This window comes from Mustela nigripes, chromosome 6, assembly GCF_022355385.1.
Source record: "Mustela nigripes isolate SB6536 chromosome 6, MUSNIG.SB6536, whole genome shotgun sequence".
NCBI classification, from domain to species: Eukaryota; Metazoa; Chordata; class Mammalia; order Carnivora; family Mustelidae; genus Mustela; species Mustela nigripes.
The window spans coordinates 14,026,151-14,044,210 of NC_081562.1; the positions used below are offsets into that span (position 1 = coordinate 14,026,151).

General features: G+C 46.3%; 1 protein-coding gene and 1 long non-coding RNA gene across 5 annotated transcripts in view; one reads left to right on the top strand and one right to left on the bottom strand.

The window, feature by feature from the left end:
* SYN3 (synapsin III) overlaps positions 1–18,060 on the top strand; it is a 453,479-nt gene that overhangs the window by 237,706 nt on the left and 197,713 nt on the right. The gene's annotated exons all lie outside the window — the stretch shown is intronic.
* LOC132020479 (uncharacterized) lies at positions 235–4,587 on the bottom strand. 3 transcript variants are annotated; one of them, XR_009404983.1, is made up of 3 exons: positions 4,365–4,587; positions 3,115–3,300; positions 235–771 (listed from the first exon to the last, which is right to left on the bottom strand). It is a non-coding gene; the product is annotated as an uncharacterized LOC132020479 (long non-coding RNA). The 3 variants fall into 3 exon arrangements; XR_009404982.1 differs by lacking the exon at positions 235–771 and adding an exon at positions 2,314–2,399; XR_009404984.1 differs by lacking the exon at positions 235–771 and adding an exon at positions 2,325–2,392.

Here is an 18,060-nt window from a genome sequence, read left to right on the forward strand (position 1 = left end):
GAGAGGGAAGAAAGGGTGGGGGAGGGGAGAGAAGTTCAAGAAACCATTTTCTACAAATACCCAAAGATCTCTCAGAATTACATGCATAGGGGAACCTGGCTGGCTCAGTCAGAGGAGCATGCAACTCTTGATCTTGAGGTTGTGAGTTCAAGCCCCGTGTTCGGTGCAGAGGTTACTTAAAAATAAAAAATCTTTAAAAAGAATTGCATTCATAAAGCTTATATCTTAGTATAAGTGTATTTAATTCTGTAATCTAGGAGCATAACCCAGTTGATGCATCATTCAACTGGTATCTATTATTACTCATAGACACATAGCTAGAGTGACCTCTGAATGAAGGGTACAAAGGACTGATCATTGTTTGAGGAAGGATTAATTAAAGCATATCTGAAAGTCATGGACTGGGCACTTGGGGAAAAAGATCAAGACATTTGATTCTCAGTGGCAGGACAAAAGTGTGGAGAGCCCCAGGGAGGCTGAGAAGGGAACCCAGGACAAAACCAGATAACTTTATAAAACAGCATTGCATAAGGATGAGGCTGCCTATATGACATACTCTGCATGACCTTATGAGCAGCAAAGATTAAAATCTTGGCTCTCATTCACTGTGGGAGCTTGAGAGTGATTCCACTTCTTGGAGCATCAGCTTCCTTATCCATAAAAGAAGAGGATAATAAGGACTTTGCAGAGTTTTTGGAATATCACATCCATTCAGCAGGTTATTGCAGAGGGTCCACTATGTGCCAGGCGTTGTTCCCAAGGCTGGAATTCCTTGGTAAAAAGAAAAAAAAAATCCATATTTCACCTTCCTGGAGTTTCCATTCTAGGTAACTGTGAGAAGGAGAGCAGTCATAGAGCCTTTGGCATGAAAAGAGCAAAAGGTGCTCAAAAGATATCACTTCCATCCTATCCCTTTCCAAAGTGGTTTTCACAAAGGTTCTCTCGCCCACCCACAGCCCTAGCCTCCAACCTCTCCAGGGTGGGCAGAACTGCATGGCTCTAGATACCCAGTTGCTATTCCACAAAGATGAAACCTTAGCTGATTTTTAGCAAAAATCCTTGAATACCAAGCTCTCCCACTCGGACAGAAGAAACCTAGTGCTTGCATCCATCCCCTTATCCCCCTCACCCCCTACTTCCCCTCCATCGGTTTCCAGGACCTGAATTTCAAGCCCAGCTTGTAAAGGATGGCTCTCTACAGGTTCCATCTCAGGTTTGGCCTCTCTCCTCTCCCTGACATTCTTCTCCATGGCCTGTGTTTGATGCATGAGCTCTAGACACTTGAAAACACAGACTTTCACATTCAGTAATGTGTGGTCTTTAAAAAAAAAAAACAAAAAAACAAAAAACAAAAAAACAAAAAAAAACACAACACAGCCAATCATTCTATGTGTGCAAAGGGGTGCACAGCCCCCAGCTTCTCCCCAGCTCCCCTTCCTCAAGCCCTTTTCCACTCTGCTTCCCCTGCTCAGCATGCCTGCTGTCTGTCTCCCATGTGCCCAGCTCTCCCAGGGGGCCTTCCAGCATGTGACATGCCCCCCTTGCCTTGTGTCCCTTCTGCACTGTCACCCTCTCACTTTAGTGGGCCTGTCATTTTCTCATTGTGGTCACCACCCCAGACCCGAACTTGTCTTCTTCTTTCCTGTTTCCAATTAAACCTTTTCCTATCAGGAATCCTAGACCACACTGTCCCGCAGTCTCCAGTGATAATGAAAGCGTGCTCGTAGAGGGGGGATTCCCACTGACCAGCCTGGTGAGCTCAGCCAGAGATATTATGGGGGTGGGTTAAAAGCTGTGGAGACCCCGGGGCAGAGAGAGTGAGCGAGTCATTTGTGGTGGGTGTGGGCGGGGTGCATTTTCCTTCCTTGTCTCGTGCTTTCTTTTCACAGCTGTGGTTCCCTGGAGCCCTAACATTCCAGTTCCCAGAGCTAATTTTAGGTTCTTGGGACTGGCTTGTTCTACGTGACCCTGGCCCCCGCCTTTCCCCTTTACCCGACATATTCATTCCCGCCCACTGGCTCACACAAGCCGCACTCTCTTGCTGGATCTCAAATCAGTGAGTAGCAATTGTAATCCAGGTCCCCCACCAGCTCGAAGACCCTCAGGAAGCAGGAAACTGAAGAGAGGGGGCGTGGAGTGGAAGTTCTGGAAGAACAAAAGAGGGTGGGGGTGGGGAGCAACTTCCTGCCTCCCAAATAAGGAGATGATGTTTATCGCCCTGGTCCTGAGCACAGGACCTTCCTAAAGCCTTTAAGAGAGAGGACCAAGGAGCAGGAACACAGACTTGGACAGACAGATGGACACCTGCCATTGCTCTATCACGACCGATCTCCATTCAGTGTTTACGCAGCAGGTGAACCTGGGCCTTCCGGGGTGGCCACCTTCAGTCTCACTGGACTCTCCAATCGTGACGTAAACATTTCATTGAGTTTTTAAGTGAAAGAAACAGAAGAAACAGATGTTATCTTTGTCATGCCTCTAATTCCACAGTGGGGTAAACCAGGGCCCAGAGATAAGACATGACTTCCTCAAGGTCAGGAGTGAGTACAAGGTCATGTGAAGCCAGAACTGGGACCAGGGCTTGAACCAGGTCCTCCTGCACTCCAGCTCAAAGTTCTTTCAGGCACCAAGCTGCCTTCAGCTGTGGTTCTGTTCATTTCCTATCATTTGAGAGCAGGTTGCCCATTCCTCTGTCTCCAGCAACGGTGGGGCGATGAGGTACTTCTCTCCCAGACTTGCTTTCTCAGCACTGCCTTGGCCTGGCTCTTAACTGAGGGTGTAATGGAAGCTCTGGGAAGTAGTGCTAACCCCCTGGGAAATGAGCATCATCTGCTGTGGGGGGTCGCACCTGGGGAGCTGTGAGTGCTTAAGGACAGATTCCATTTCCGAACTTGATCTTTGTCTCTGTCAATGCACCAGGAAAGCTGATCAAGAACCGGCTCTTATACACCAAATTTTAGAGGCATCAATAATCAGACCCTCAGCAGTGACTGTCTCCTTCCTTCAGATTCTGCTCCTACTGCTTGAACCTCCTTTCCTATGCCTTGTTCTTTTTCCCACTTTCAGGTGCATTTGCTTCCTTCCCCTCTGTTTCAGACCCTGGGCTTTCCTCACCTGGGCAAGTAACAGGTTCCACCTGGGACAGAATCTTCCAGTAGCCTCTTGGGGACCTCTCAGTTTCCCAGCCACTGGTGACTCCAGCTATCCTCTTGAGGAACTGGATACCTGAGGCAGTAGCACATGACTAACAGTATGCAGACAGACTGGGTTTGCAACCCAGCCATGCCTCGGTTTCCAAATCTGTAAAAGGGGAATAAGCAGTGTAGGGTTCTTGATGAAGATTCAGTGAGTTCTGTGATATATTCAAATGTAAAGATTCATCAAGCAGTACTCTTAAGATTAGAGCTCTCTGTTAACTTCCTATGTATAAATTATACTTAAATAAAGATTAAATGAGTTTATACACTTAGTTTATACATTTGACTCAGTGTGACAAATAGTAAACACTCAATAATGATAGTTGTTATAGTAGCTGCTATTACTTAACCCCAGGCCCTCTGAGGACTAATATTCATTCCCCTAATATTTAGAATAATGACATCTCTTATTTGTGCCATGCTTTCACATTTACTAAGCACTTCCTCATGCATCCTCTCACTTTCGTTTATCACAACAGCCCTTCGAGTTGGCTTACTATTTTTGTCCATTTTAAAGATAGGAAAGCTGAGGCTCAGAGACACAGACACTTGCTCTAGATCATGCAGCCCATAGTGGAAAACTAGGACATACCCCCAAGTCTGCGTGACTCTTGGGCAAGGACTTCCACCCCACCTCGCTCTGCCCATCAGCAGCTCTATTCTCAGATCTGTCCTGACTTCCTGCTTACAAATACCAGGTTCCTCTGACCCTGGACATCTCTGTGTCCTTTGGGAAGCAACCTACACAAGGTCCCATGGCTTAATAAACCAAAGCTGAAATAGGACCCACGTCTCCTGAATTTCCAGTCTGGCACTATTTCCGCCACAACCTTTTATCTTGTTGGCCTGATTCCAATTTAGATGCATTAAAGACTTTTTTGTTTTTCCCACTGAATTAAAGGAACCAAAACATTGCATCAAGAATTGGGATATATTATAGCATGGGTGAAGAACATATGGACATGCGGCAAGAAGGTTCCAATTCATATTCCACTGCTATAACCATAGTACCTGTCATGCAAGTCACTTGTCTTGCACAATGGAGTTCAGACCCCGACCCGTGCCTTCTTCAGGAAGATGGCACCCTCTAGAATCTGCGAGGTTGGGGAAACAAATGCTAAGACCCCCATCCAAGTCCTCACTGTGGAGAGTCCTCCCTCCAGTTACCTGAATCCTTCAGGAGCCCCAAGACTCTGCTTTCAGGTTTTCCTCTTCTTCTACCCCCAACTGGACAATCTCCTGATGCAGTTATTTTAAGGAAAGTTCCACAAGGCAGAAACCTCACAGGATCACTGATGTTTGAGGGTTTGGTTCTTCCTGCCTCTCATTGGAGACAGGTTTTGAGGTTGTTTCGCTGAATCACTGGATAAAAAGTAAATAAATAAATGAAGGAAGGAAATCTTGTTCAAAAGGAATTCTGTTGCTTCTCAAAAAAACAAAAAAAAATTAAAAAAAAAAAACCAAAAAAAAAAAAACAAAGCATCTGTCATCATCAAAGGAATCTGTAGGACCTGGCCTCTCTGGGACTATACTTCATCCTAGGGATTCAGAGGCATCCCCACCAGAGAAGATCTTGCCCAGCCCCTCTCAGCCTGTTCAAAACTGGGATGCCAACCCTCAAGGGCAAGCTGGCTGTCCCAGGGCCTCTGGGTGGCCCGACCTTGCTAGTGTCCCTCCTCCCCAACAAGGTAGGAGAAGAACCAGGAATGACCTGCCTCTGGGACCTGATAACCTGTGAATGTGCTATTCTTCCTTTGGGGGTCACCCCCTTTTCTGGTGACTTGTGCACAAGGCTTCCACCGTCCACCCCTTATCTCTCGCTCATGTCCTATTACTTTTCTAGGCTCCTCCCACTCCCATAAAGATAAAAGGAGAGCTCTTAGTCCAACCCTATCATCTTGCTGACTTGGAGACTGGGGCCAGAAAAGCAGCAGCATCTAACCCTCGGACCCATAGCACCTTTGTGCAAAATCAAAGAAGAAATAGAAGACAGAGAGTCAATGGATCCCAACACCAGAAGCTGCCAGAACCACCGTACTCTGGATGGGAGAGCTGCCTGGGCCTCCCTGAGCTCTGGGAGCTCCCCTGCTAGAAAGAAGGGCCAGGGAAATGAGAGATTGAGGGATACTTTCAAGAAGAATCCCTGCAGCCGCCTGACCAGTTTTGAAGTCTCCTAGTCCACTATGAGTAGAATCTTCTTAAAGCACCTTACTGAGCATCTCTTATCCTGCTTAAAATCCTTCCATTGCCTCAGTCCCAGTCCATCCCCAGTATTACTGGTGTTCAACACCTTCCAACCTGTTCTCCATCTTCTCTCCCAGTCTGTATACACTTAACCCTGCTTTTCTGAACCAGTGGTGGGAGCAAAGGACCTCCACTCCGTCTGTGTTCGGTGAATCCTAGGAGCTGGGTAGTGGGGTGTGGGCTGTGGTGCTCTGCAGGTGACTCTGACAAGCTGCCCCATTGTGGCAGAAGGAAGGCCAGCCCTAGGAGACACTGCCCCAAGCTCACTCTGAGACCTAAAGCAAATCACTGGCAGTCTCTGAGTCCTGTTCCCTCAAGTATGGGATATTGCTTCCCATCTCCTCCCATCTTGAGGAGATTTAACAGCTTGGATTAGGGAAAAATAAAGCTCCTGGTATGTAGGATGTGCTCAATCAATGTTTGCTTCTGTCCTTCACTTGAATGACAGGGTGGAGGAGTGGCATGGAGGGAGTTCACTTTCCTGGAATGTTTGGAGGGCTCAGGGATATGCTAGGCACTGGCCCATGGTGGGCAAGTGTGGGTGGGAACATGGCTCCTCATCTCCACCTCTGTCTAGACAAGGGCCTCAGAATTGCTGAGTCTCAAGGTTGAAAGGAACCACCTTCCTGAAAGGTCAAGTAGTCTAGTCAGAGGCTGTTTTGAAAACACGCTTCTGTTAGCTTTTCCATGATCCAGAATTCATCCCAGCTAGATCATAGCAGGATCTTGATTTTCATTGTCAACTCATTGTTGTTGAGCTCCTTCTACACATCTCCAGGCTTTCCCGTATCTGGTCACTTAATCATCTGTAATCACAGCCCTATGACCATCATTTCACTGTGAGGGAATTGAGGCTCCAGAAAGTTAAGTAATTTTCTCAAAGCCACACAGCTGATAATTTTGTCGCACAGATATTTGTTAAGCACCTAGTATGTGCCAGTAGACCTGGAAATACAGCAGAAAACAGTGTAACCTGGATCTTTCTAGATTCTGGATCTTTCCACCATTATCTTGCTTGTTGCCTTTTCCATCCAGATGCCACTAAATCCAGGGCTTGAATAACTTAGAGAGATATTAAGAAGTTGGTATATAATCTTTGAGTAAAACTTTAAAATGTGATCAGTAGTTCTCTATGGGGGCAGTACTGTCCCTCAGGGTGCAGTTTGGAAACTGGTGGAAAGACTTTTGGTTGTTGTCACAAGCAATGGGCACTTAGTGGAAGGGGCAGGGATGTGCATGGGACAATCTTGCAGCCCACAGGGCAGTTGACCATCCCACCAGACACCACACAGACGAAAACCCATTTATAATATGCAAACCTAGGACCTAACTCCACATTATTTTGCACACAGAGCATTCAAGCAGGGACCAGTTTTAATATATATCCACTCCCCACCAAATGCAACCACCATGTAAATTCAGGGCAGGTTCCCCTTTGTGTTTTTGGAACCTTAACAAGAGTTGTTTCAACAAATCTTATCACCAGTGCCAGCCCTACTCCAGGCCTTTGAGTTGCTAATAAAAAAATCCAAATCAGTCCACATTTGTAGATGTTAAGTTCATGACTTTTTATGCATAAATGCAGACATCGGACTGTTTCATTATATCTTCTAGTGTAGTCACGGGCATGTGCTTATAAGTGGAAACACTCTATTTTATTACAAATTATTTTTATCTAGTTTTTATTAGAAACTATTTCTATTTGATCTCTCTTTTATACTACATTTAGGGCACCCTATTAATTTTTTTAAATTGTGCTTATAGGTTAACCAGGAATTTCATTTCAACATGGTTTAAGGGCATCACACAAAATTTGTGGAAGAAAGGAGCATGGGTGTAAGAAAGTGGGGGTGGGGCGTTGCAGTAAAAGAAGGGTCACATGGGGCGATGAGCTCTTCCTCATTCCTCCATCACTCCACTGAAGACAGTGGAAGCTATGCTTCCAGGACTTGGAATAGATTTGGGCATGATTACTTGGCCACGAAAGCTGTTTGTCATTAAATTAAATAATTGAATGGAAAGGGCAGAGATCGGTGTCAAAAGACATGTATTTGAATCTTGATTCTACTAGTTCCTGAAACCTGGCAAAACCTCCCTTTGTTCCTACATGGTAGAGGGAGCATCTTGAACTAGAATGAGGTGATCCTTGTGGCATAATATTCCATGGCTCCAGGATCAGTCGTTGAGGGCTCTCAAGATTTCTTATGCTTCTGGAACAGTAGGTCAGTGCAGTGGGTCTGGAGGCAGGGCAATAGGAAAGTGATAAGAGCATCTTTCTGGTTTAACCTGGCTATGCCACCTTTGGGAAATGCTGAAATGACATATGGCATTTTATTTCTCTTACTTTTAGTTTTAGCCCCAGTAAAATGGGAATTAGAATGGCCTTACCTGGGGCACCTGGATGGCTCAGTCGTTAAGCATCTGCCTGCAGCTCAGGTCATGATCCTAAGGTCTTGGGATCGAGCCCTGCATCGAGCCCTGAATTGGTCTCCCTGCTTAGTGGGTAGCCTGCTTCTCCTTTTCCCACTCCTCCTACTTGTGTTCCCTCTCTCTCTGGGTCTCTCTCTGTCAAATAAATAAATAAAACCTTTTAAAAAAATAAAGAAGAAAGAATGGTCTTAACTTTTGGGGGTTGTGATGGCATTTTGGGGTGTAACAAATAAAGTATTCAAAGGGTGTTGGAACTCAGTAGTTCTCTGTAAATGTGACATGTCAGTTCCCTACCTCCAACCTCCATACCTTCCTCAAACTCCCAGATCATTTCCCAACCTCTGCCCCCTGCCCTGCTCTCCTGTCCCTTCTGTCCCAGGACAGGGCTGGGGAAGGAAGGAAGTGGATTTGTACTGAGTCTCCACCTTGTCCTCTCATGGGAAGCAAAGGTTAGAAGTCCCCCCCACACTAGGGAGTTTCCACTTCCCTCTCTGTCCAGCTGTAGGGGTCAGTGGGAAGAAAAATGACTAAGAGAGGGAGAATTTCTGGAGTCCCTCTGGCCTTGGCCCAAGACCCCACCCACTGGGAAAAGCAGAGGAAAGTAATTTCTCAGCCTGAAGATTCTGGACAAAGTCTTGACTGATGGGAAATGGAGATTCTCACCTCCTTTTCAGCCATTGCTCAGGGTACAAAAGCATCAAGGAATAAAACTGTGGTATGCTCAGAGAATCTTTGAGAACTTGCTGGAATTCATAATGTAGATTCAAGTAAGGGAAGTGGGATCCATGTGGAAGCACTAAGAGAGGGCTAGAGTCTTCAGATGGCAGGAGGTCTGTGGCAGCAGAAGATGGCCCAATGGCTTTGGGAGTGTTCACTAGTCCAGGACTGGGAGGACAACTAAGGTGTAGGAAAGGGGGAGGAAATATAGGCACCTGCCATGAACAGCCCCTTTCCCACAGTGCTCCCCTTAGGGCATCCTTGGCAGTAAGACCTTCAGATGGGAGCTCCTCCTTTCCCAAGTCAGCTCTGGAAGACTTTTTCCCATGGAAGTATGAAAGATTCAAGCCAGCTCTTCCAGAAGCCACTTTATCTCAACAGGGATCAGTAATTTCTTCCAGGGGAGTGGTATGGTAAATATGCCATGCCCTGGGGAAGCATCTTAGGAGAAAGGGGAGGTTGAACCAAGAGGTCCTGGGTTTCTGACCCTATATCACATTGGACATTGGAGACTCAGAGCTGAAAGAACACACTGCTGCCCACAGGAACCCACCTTCCAATTTTAGTATATGTGCTGCTGAAGCGAGCACAGGAACCCACCTTCCAGTGGAGACCCAACAGTAAAAGAAGGGCTTGAGGATGGAAAAGGCTTCCTAGAGGAGATGAGGCTGAGAAGATCCTACAGGAATAATAAGGGATCAGTTGGTTAGAGAAGAGGTGAGGAGGCCAAGCAGAGGGAGCAGATCCTGAAAAGGCCTGGAGGCACCACAGTCTGGGGGCTTCAAGTGATTGCAGGAAAGTATAGGGATGGAAAGAACTGTGTTGGAGCTAGACGTATCTGTGTTCGAGTCACTGCTCTGTAGCCCATCACCTCTCTGAGTCTCAGTTTCTCATCTATAAAATGGGGGTGATCCCTCATCAGAGTGTAAAGCTCTATGAGGACAGATGCCCTGTCTCTCTCGTTTGCCCAAGACCTAGACCAATGCCTGGCCCAGGTGATCCCTTGGTCTGTGTTTGCTGAATGGATAAAGAACACAACACCTATGAAGTGTTCAACAAAAAGTAGATACTCAAGAATACATATGTCCTTGAAGTTGGGGTCACAAAGCATAGGGTTATAGGTGAGAATGGTAAGGTGGTGAGGACCTTGGATGCCAATGATTCAGACTTTTTCAGTAAGCAGTAGCGGCAATGAAGTGTTTGGTGGCCCCAAGGTCACCAGGTATAACCCCGGGCTGGGGAGTCTGACTGTGCCTAAGCCCCTTCCTGAGGTGGAGCCAATTCTCTCCATGACCCTTCCCCCAGGAAGCTTTCCATGAGTCACTGTCACAGGGCGTCAGGGTCTTCCGGACGCTCCTCTAGAGACAGGCTGAGTCAGGAATTGGGAATTTCTGGATGTGATCAAATACTGACCCCTGGGGTTATTCCTGGGACTCAGAAGAAGCACGTGCCTGCCTGACTTGAATGTCACAGACCCACAGGACCCATTATCTTTAACCTTTGCTGTGAAGAGGGGAGGGCTCAGTGCTGCCCTCTGTAGCATGTCTTAGTCAGGGTCCCAGAAGCTCCTTCTGGCCTCAGCTGGAGGTTCTGGGACTAGGCTTACCACCATAAGGAAATCCATGTTGTTCAGGGCCAACACCTCACCCTTCTCATGGCTTAAATGGCCCTGGTTCTAGGGGAGGCCATGACTTTCCCCAGAGTTCTCACCTTCTCCTTTGATGACTCCTGGGCCTTTGACTCACCTCCCTTCATTTGTCTGCTCCCCACTCTACTCCTTTGTCAAGAAAGCCAGATCGTGCACTCCCTACAGCAAAACATGGCCTCCACCACCCCCGGCATTTCAGCCTTGTCAATGTCTGTCTCAGAGCCTGTCCTAGATGCATAAGAGACTGACAAAGGAAGCAGGACTCTGGAGGGAATATAATTTATTGGGCAGAGGTACAGATTGCTTGGTTGTCAGTAAGATAGGAATAACTGGGCCCTTTTGGGGTACCTGGGTGGCTCAGTTGTTAAGCATCTGCCTTTGACTCAGGTCATGATTTCAGAGTCCTGGGATCAAGCCCCATACTGGACTCCCTGCTCCACCGGAAGCCTGTTCTCTCTCTTCCACTTCCCCTGCTTGTGTTCCCTCTCTTGCTGTGTCTCTGTCAAAAAAATTAATAAAATCTCTTTAAAAAAAAAAAAGGAATAATAAGGCCCTTCTGAAGGCTGCTGTGAGGATTGAGAGGAGACCTGGAAAGGGATAGCAGAGGGGCATATGGCAAGCACTCAGCCAAAAGACAGGTAGTAATAATAGCAGTAGTAGTGATAGTAGAAATATAAGTAGCAGCAGCAGTAATAGTAGTAGTAATAGTAGTAGCAGCGATGGTGGTGGTAGTAGAAGTAATAGTAGTAATGATGGTGGTGGTGATAGTAGCAGCAGCAGTAGTGGTGGTAGCAGTCATAGTAGTAGTAATGGTGGTAGCAACAGAAGTATTAGTAGTGGTTTTTATCATTTTCTGAGGTAGAGTTAGAGGAAGTAAAGAAAGAAAAGGGTAGCCACACAAAGAATCCTAAGGCACTGTGCTTAGGAAGTTCAGGCCTACACCCTTGTCCTGAGGAAACTAGGGGGAGGCTGGATCCAAAGATACAGGAGACCAGTCAGAAGTGGCACCATGGAGGAGGGCTCATAAATGAGCAACATTCTGGAAGTGAAGAGGACCACTTCTTGGTGAGGAAAGGGGAAGGAATGTTCTAAACTGAGTCAGTGACTTAGACACAGCAGCCCCAGGGTGGCTGAGGGTCAGGCCTAGCACTTAGTTAACAGCCAGTATAAATAAAGCTGCTATGTGTGCAGGTTTGGGGGTAGGCCTAAGTTTTCAACTCCTTTGGGTAAATACCGTGGAACATGAATACTGGATCACATGGTGAGACTATGTTTACTTTTGTGAGAAACCACCAAAGTGTCTTCCAAAGTGGCCATACCTTTCTGCATTCCCACCAGCCGTGAATGAGTGTTCCTGCTGCTCCACATCCTCATCAGCATTTGGCGGTGTCAGTGTTCAGATTTCCACCATTCTAGTGTGTAGTGGTATTTCATTGTTGTTCTAAGTGCATTTCCTTGATGACATTTAATGTGGAACATCTTTCCATATGTTTACTTGCTGCCTATCTTTTTTCATAAAGTGTCTGTTAAGGTCTTGGTCCATTTTTTGATTAAGTTGTTTGTATGCTAAGTGTTGAGTTTTCAGAGTTCTTCATATTCACGATAACAGTCCTTCATCAGTTGCATTTTTTGGACACTCATCATGTTTACCCCTTGCCTCCCTGGCTCTTCCTTCTTGGTCTCCTCTACTCATTCCTTCACACTATTTGGGGTCTGGGGTCAGGGCTCAATACTATCTTCCTTTCTCCTCTACCTGTACCCACACCTTTACTCCTTTGTCAACCTCGCCTAATATAATGGTTCTAAAAGCTGGAACTCCAAACTCATGTATCCAGCACGGCTATGCATTCGATGTCTCCTCAGGACATCCACAAGGCATTCAAGTTCACATGACCAAAACTGAACTCCTGATCTTCTTCCCCAAATCTGCTGCCCCTCAACATTCCCCCACTTAACTTAGGTAACTCTGTCTTTGACCTGAAACCTTAGAGTCTTCGAGTGCTCCTTCTCTCACTACCCCTTCTCCCTCATAACAGAATCCATCAGAAAATCTGTAATCCTTCCTGTCAAAATCTATCCAGAATCCAGAATCCTACCATCTCTCACCTGGCTATTGTGGTCCCCTTCTAACAGGTTTTTCTGCTTCTGCCCTTGCTGACTTTTAGTATATTCTCAGCAGAGCTAAATGGCCCTGACAAATGCGGGTTCATCCATACACTGCTCCAAACTCCCAGAGGCTCCCATCTCACATAGAGCCAGGCTCTACCACCTACGCCTCCTGTTATTTCTGCATCACTCTGTTATTTCTCCGACCTCGTCCCCACTATGTGAACAGGTTTTAGAGCAATAGGAGTCCAGACACCAGCTCTAGTTTAAACACAAGAAATGTGCTAATTTCAGGGCTATGGCCCTGTTCTCCCTTACCTGGAATGATCTTCTCCCAGATATGCATGTGTCTCTGTCCCTCACCTAGTTCAGATTTTGATTCAAATGTCACTTTCTCAAGACCTTCCCTGGCCACACTATTTTAACTTGCTATCATCCCAACCCATGGCATTTTCTATCACCTTTCTCTGCTTTAGTTTTCTCTGTAGTTTTTATCCTCACTGATACACTATATAATGACATATTTATGTGTTTATTGTTCTCTCCTACCTCATCTACCTTCTTCATCACTGTATCCCCAGCACCTAGAATAAAGCCAGCACATAGTAGGTGTTTAATGAGTTTGTCAAAAATACCATTCAGCCTACTGACTCCATTCCCAGCTCCTCTGATCCTTATTCATTGCCTTGAACTCACTTGTGAGTATTGATTTTCACTGCGCTTAGTGAAGTCTAATCTGTTTGAAACAGATGCTTATTTGGCCCTGACTAGTTACTCTCCAGAAAAGCTTGACATCCCAAGTTTGACCTGGGACCAGTCACTTTGCTCCTGTCTCCAATCAAGTTTCAAACCCTACCAAATTAAAGCTTGACAGAGAGGCTAATGTGGGGGTTAGGCCTAGTATTGCAAAGCAATACTTTAGATAAAGCTAAAGTGACATAATCCAAGAGAGATAAACAGGAACAGCTTTTTGGAGAGGGAATTAGAGGAAGAGGGCAAAATTTCCCAGAAGTTTCAATAAATCATAGTGCAAGGAAGTCCAGGAAAGGGAACCCAAGAGTATCACCATAATAGAATTCTGATCGTCCTCTAAGCCAGAACAATGCCATGCCATGGGATGACTCAGGAGGGCCAAGGGAGACAGGGGCTAGAAATGTTCCGGGGGAGCATCAGAGCCAAAGAGCAGAGGCTGCTAATGTTCCATTTGAGGTGGCCCCATGCCATCTAGGGGTCACCTCTGTGCTGGTAGAGGATACAGCATGGATCTTCTTGCCCACAGATGTTCTGTTCCTCACCTGTAAACAGTACTTTGCACACAGTTCAAACAGTCTAAATACCTTTAGACAGTTTAAACACCTTCCAGGTAGTATCATGACATATCTAAATGGCAGTCAGTCTCCCCCAGAAAGTTAGTGAGCCCCGGGACTCGTTTTGGTATTCCCAGGAATAAGCCCAGGGGCTATAGTATTGACAGCATTCCTAAATGTTGAATGTATGAATCAATGAGTGAATGAACATTAATTCACTCCAAAAGAGGAACCCATTAGTTCCTCTTTTCACAACAGACCATCTGAAGGTAGTTACTGTCAGCCTTGTTTTTTCAGTGAGAAGACTGAAGCTCAGAGATGATGTCATCTGCCCAAGGTTACACATCTTATCACTGGCAGAACCAGCATTTGAAATCAGAGCTGTCTAACCCCAAGCCCCATGCTCTTTCTCCTTTGTCACCTTATTTGTCAAATAAGGTTTGATCTATTTAATCTCCATATTATGAGACCCATATTATTCCTTTTTACAAATGGGAAAGTAGAGGTCAGTAAGTTTACTCATTTTGCCCAAGTTCATCCAGCTGCTAAGTTTAAGAGCTGGATTGGAACCTGGCTTTGACTCCAACATTAAGCTCTTTCCACTGCACCACAATGCCCATGAGGCAAGGCAGTGGCCAGGCTAGTTGACTCCTGGTGATGGGCACAGGCTGTTGCTTCTTCCTTGCACCTGTTATCTTTGTGCTTTTCCAGCTTTGCAAACTGATGTCACTGTACCCCTTACCCTTCCCAGGGCCCCAGGAGGAATCACAGGAATCAATAACCAGGCCAATCCAGAAGAGGTCAGTCTCCATGTCTGGGGAAACAGGGCCAGCAACATGCCTCTCCTCTAACAGTGGCTCCAGGGCTCTTGGGGCTACTTACTGCATGATTCCTGCTTAGGTGCCAAGGATTAAATCTTAGCAGTATAGTAGGTGATTAAGAGCTCAAGCTCTAGAATCTGAGTTCTTGGGTTCAAATTTAGGCTACTCACTGGCTGTATGATCTTCATTTGTTTCCTCATTCCTTCTTAGCAACACTTTCCTCATCTGTAGAATGAGGTTAATAGTAGAACCTATCTCATAGGGTTACAGATCAGATTAAATGAGATAATGTTGATAACATGCTTCCAACAAAGCACTTTAGCAATGTTTAATCAGTAATAGTTCCACTTACAAGCACTTCTTAGTACTCAGGGGTTAAGAAAAACTGAACAATTCATTAAGCCAAGTGAACAGGAAAATAATCGAGAGCTCTCTCAGATACCATCTCCCACCTTTATGTTGATCTTACACTGGATCCAGAGTCCAAAGATCCAACTTTAGATCTGACTCTGTGGCCACCTCCCCTCTCAGCCTTTTCTACTCAGCTGGAAAAGAGAATTGGTGATATTAGAACCTGCACTCCTTAGCCATAGGATTCCCATGAGGTTTAAACAAAATAGTGGATGTGGAAATATTATGTGAAGTGTAAAATGCTGGAGAAATGTTAGTTACTGTGTTAAGATGGTTGTCTTCTTTGTCCCCCACCCCACCCAGGCTCTCCCCAGCCAGCAAGTCTACCTCCCACCCTTTTTGGCTCTCAGCTGCCCTGGAATTTCGGTTGGCTCCCAGAAAGGATTCAGAGCACAGCACAAATTGTCCAAAGGTTGCTTCCAAAGCCTCCGGCAGCTAAGCCTGGCCCCAGCCCTTCTTCCTTGAAAATGTCTGGCCTAATGGGAAGGAATGTGGGCTGGCATTTGAGTCTCATTCATATCCACAAACATCCATTGAGTGTCTGCTCTGTGCCAGGCTCTGGGCACTGAGGATCCAGGGACTGAGCAGGATGGCCTGTGCCTTCAGAAGCTCATAGTCTGGTGGGGAAATAGTCACACCACAGACTAAGACAATAGAATAGGGTAACTCTGTGACCAGGAGCCCAGAGGAAGGGACTGTACATGATGTGGGAAAACCAGAGAAGGCTTCCTGGAGGAGTGAGGCAAGTGACAGGAGCCAGACCTCCACTCAGTCATGAGTGAAACCTTCACCACACTAGCACCTCCTCAGATGCGTCACAGATGCATCAACAGATGCGTCAACACTGTACGCTAAAGGAGGCTTTAAAATATTTCGTTCAGCTGTCATTATAAAAGAGGTGCAGAGAGCTGATGCGGCTTTCTCAGGTCACCCACCCAGCTTTCTCAGGTTTTAGGACACATTGGGCAGCTTTTATGTGACCATCAGTATCTCTTCTTGAGCTTCCATTTACAATCAGACCAGCTCCCTGGAAAAGGATACTAATTGGTCTTAAAAATAAATCCAGAGGGGGATTCTTAGAGCTCTTTTTTCTTCTGCCCATTATCCTTGCTCAGCACTTTATAGCTTATATAGCCTATCATATGCCTCTGAGTCCTCCAGCTGTAGCCACTATCATTGAACATTTTTTACAGATAAGGAAAATGAGGCTGGACAAAAATCCCTAAGATGTGATTGTGGGACTGGGGAATTGACTTGAGAAGTCAGGGAACCCTTAATCAATCACATTATTTGACTTCAAATTGCTAGGTCTATTTTATTACTAAGAAGTTTGTAACTATTTCCTTGCACTGTCCTCTTTTCTCCTTTTTTATTCTTTTATAACATTACCTTCTAGGAGGCATAAATCACTGGTTGGCATGTGGCTGAGTGTGGTTTCTGGATGGGTTCTGTTCTTTCTGCCTTTTGGTCCTGCCTGTTGTTCTTGTCCCCTTCTCCATAGCTCACTGTCCCTCTGTGTGTGTGTGTGTGTGTGTGTGTGTGTGTGTGTGTGTGTGTCTCAGTCTCTCTCTCTCTAATACTTCCCTCTCTCTCTCTTTTTTCTCCTATTCTCTCCTCCTTCCCTTCTGTGTCTTTTTCTACCTCTCTGACCTTTCTCTATCCCTCTCTGTCTCATCCTCTACTCTTTTTTTTTCTCTATCCTCTATCCATCCCTTCTCTATCTCTTTCTCTCTGTGTGTCTCTCTTTCTGTCTTTTTTCCCCCCATCTCTCTCTGCTCTATCTGTCTCTCCTTCTCTGATGTATGTGTGTATGTCTGTCTTTCATCTCCTCCCTGTACCTTCCCCTCCACAGGAAAGCTTTCCAGGTACTCGGACACACCACATAGCTTTACTCTGACTAGCCCAGGGCTGAAAAGTGGCTGCCTTTTGCAGACCTCTCTGGGTTCCCAGCCTTTAGCTCCTGAGCCAGTGGGAGGGGAAGCTGCCAAAAAATCTGACAAAGCCCCTGCCCAAGGCTGCACATTCTCCTGACAAGAAAGGAAAGAAGAGCTCTGGAGAAGAGACAAACAGGAGGCATCAGTCCTCAACAGCCCCCTTCCGGTCCCCTCCCCCAACTTCTGGTTTGAGGAAGGGTGGAGTCCCACCTCTACAAATGGGCAGCGTTTTGCAGGAAAAGGCAGTGTCTTCACAGCCGGCCTAAGCAAGGGGAATGGAAGTCAATATTAGTAAAAAGCAAACTCCCTGCAGTCCATCTGGCCACTGGGAGCTCAGAGTTTAGAGGAAGAATAGAATACAAGGTGCCTCTCATCCCTGCCAGCCAGTTCTAATCCTGGATCCTCCCTTGTCCCTCTTCCCTCCTATAGTGACTATAGCAGTCACTTCTCTAAAATACCTAGTGCAGGGCACCTGGGTGACGCAGTCAGTTAAGCATCTGCCTTCATCTCAGGTCATGATCCCAGGGTCCTGGGATCCAGTCCTGTGTCAGGCTCCCTGCTCCACATGGTGTCTGCTGCTCCCTCGGCTTCTCTTCCCACTCGTTCTCTCAATCTTTCTCTGTTTCTCTCTCTCAAATAAATAAATAAAATATTTTAAAAAAATAAAATAAAATAGCTAGTGCAGAGTGTGGCAGGTGCTGGGTACTCGGTGCACACTGGTCCCTTCCTCCACCTTCCAGGAAGTTTTCCTGGACAAGCCCAAGTCCCACTGCACTCCTGCTCTCTGCTCTCTCCAGCTCTCTATTGACCTATATGACCGTTAGTCCTCCCCCAGACCTCCTCACTGCAGCCTGGGCAGTAGCCAGCCCATCACCATCATTACTGCTATTCCCATTGCTGTTGTTCATCCTCAGACTGTGTCCTCCCAACACGGGGAGCCGTCACTTCTTGTTGACAGCGCTGACAGGGAGGCACCCCCCACAGACTAGTGCAGAAAGCATGGACTTTCAGATCAGACCTTCTCTACTGACTAGTTACGTGTCTGGGCAATGATGTAACCTACAAAACAGGCATCATGACAGCCGGATTGGATTCTGAAGAGTGAATAGATGAAGAGCTTAACACAGTGGGCACACAGCAAGCTCTCCATGAATCAGGGATCTGACCTGAAGCTGTTACTGCATGGCATTTTAGCTCCCCCAGCACCTAGCACAGTCCCATGTATCAAGTGCTAGGCATTCAGTA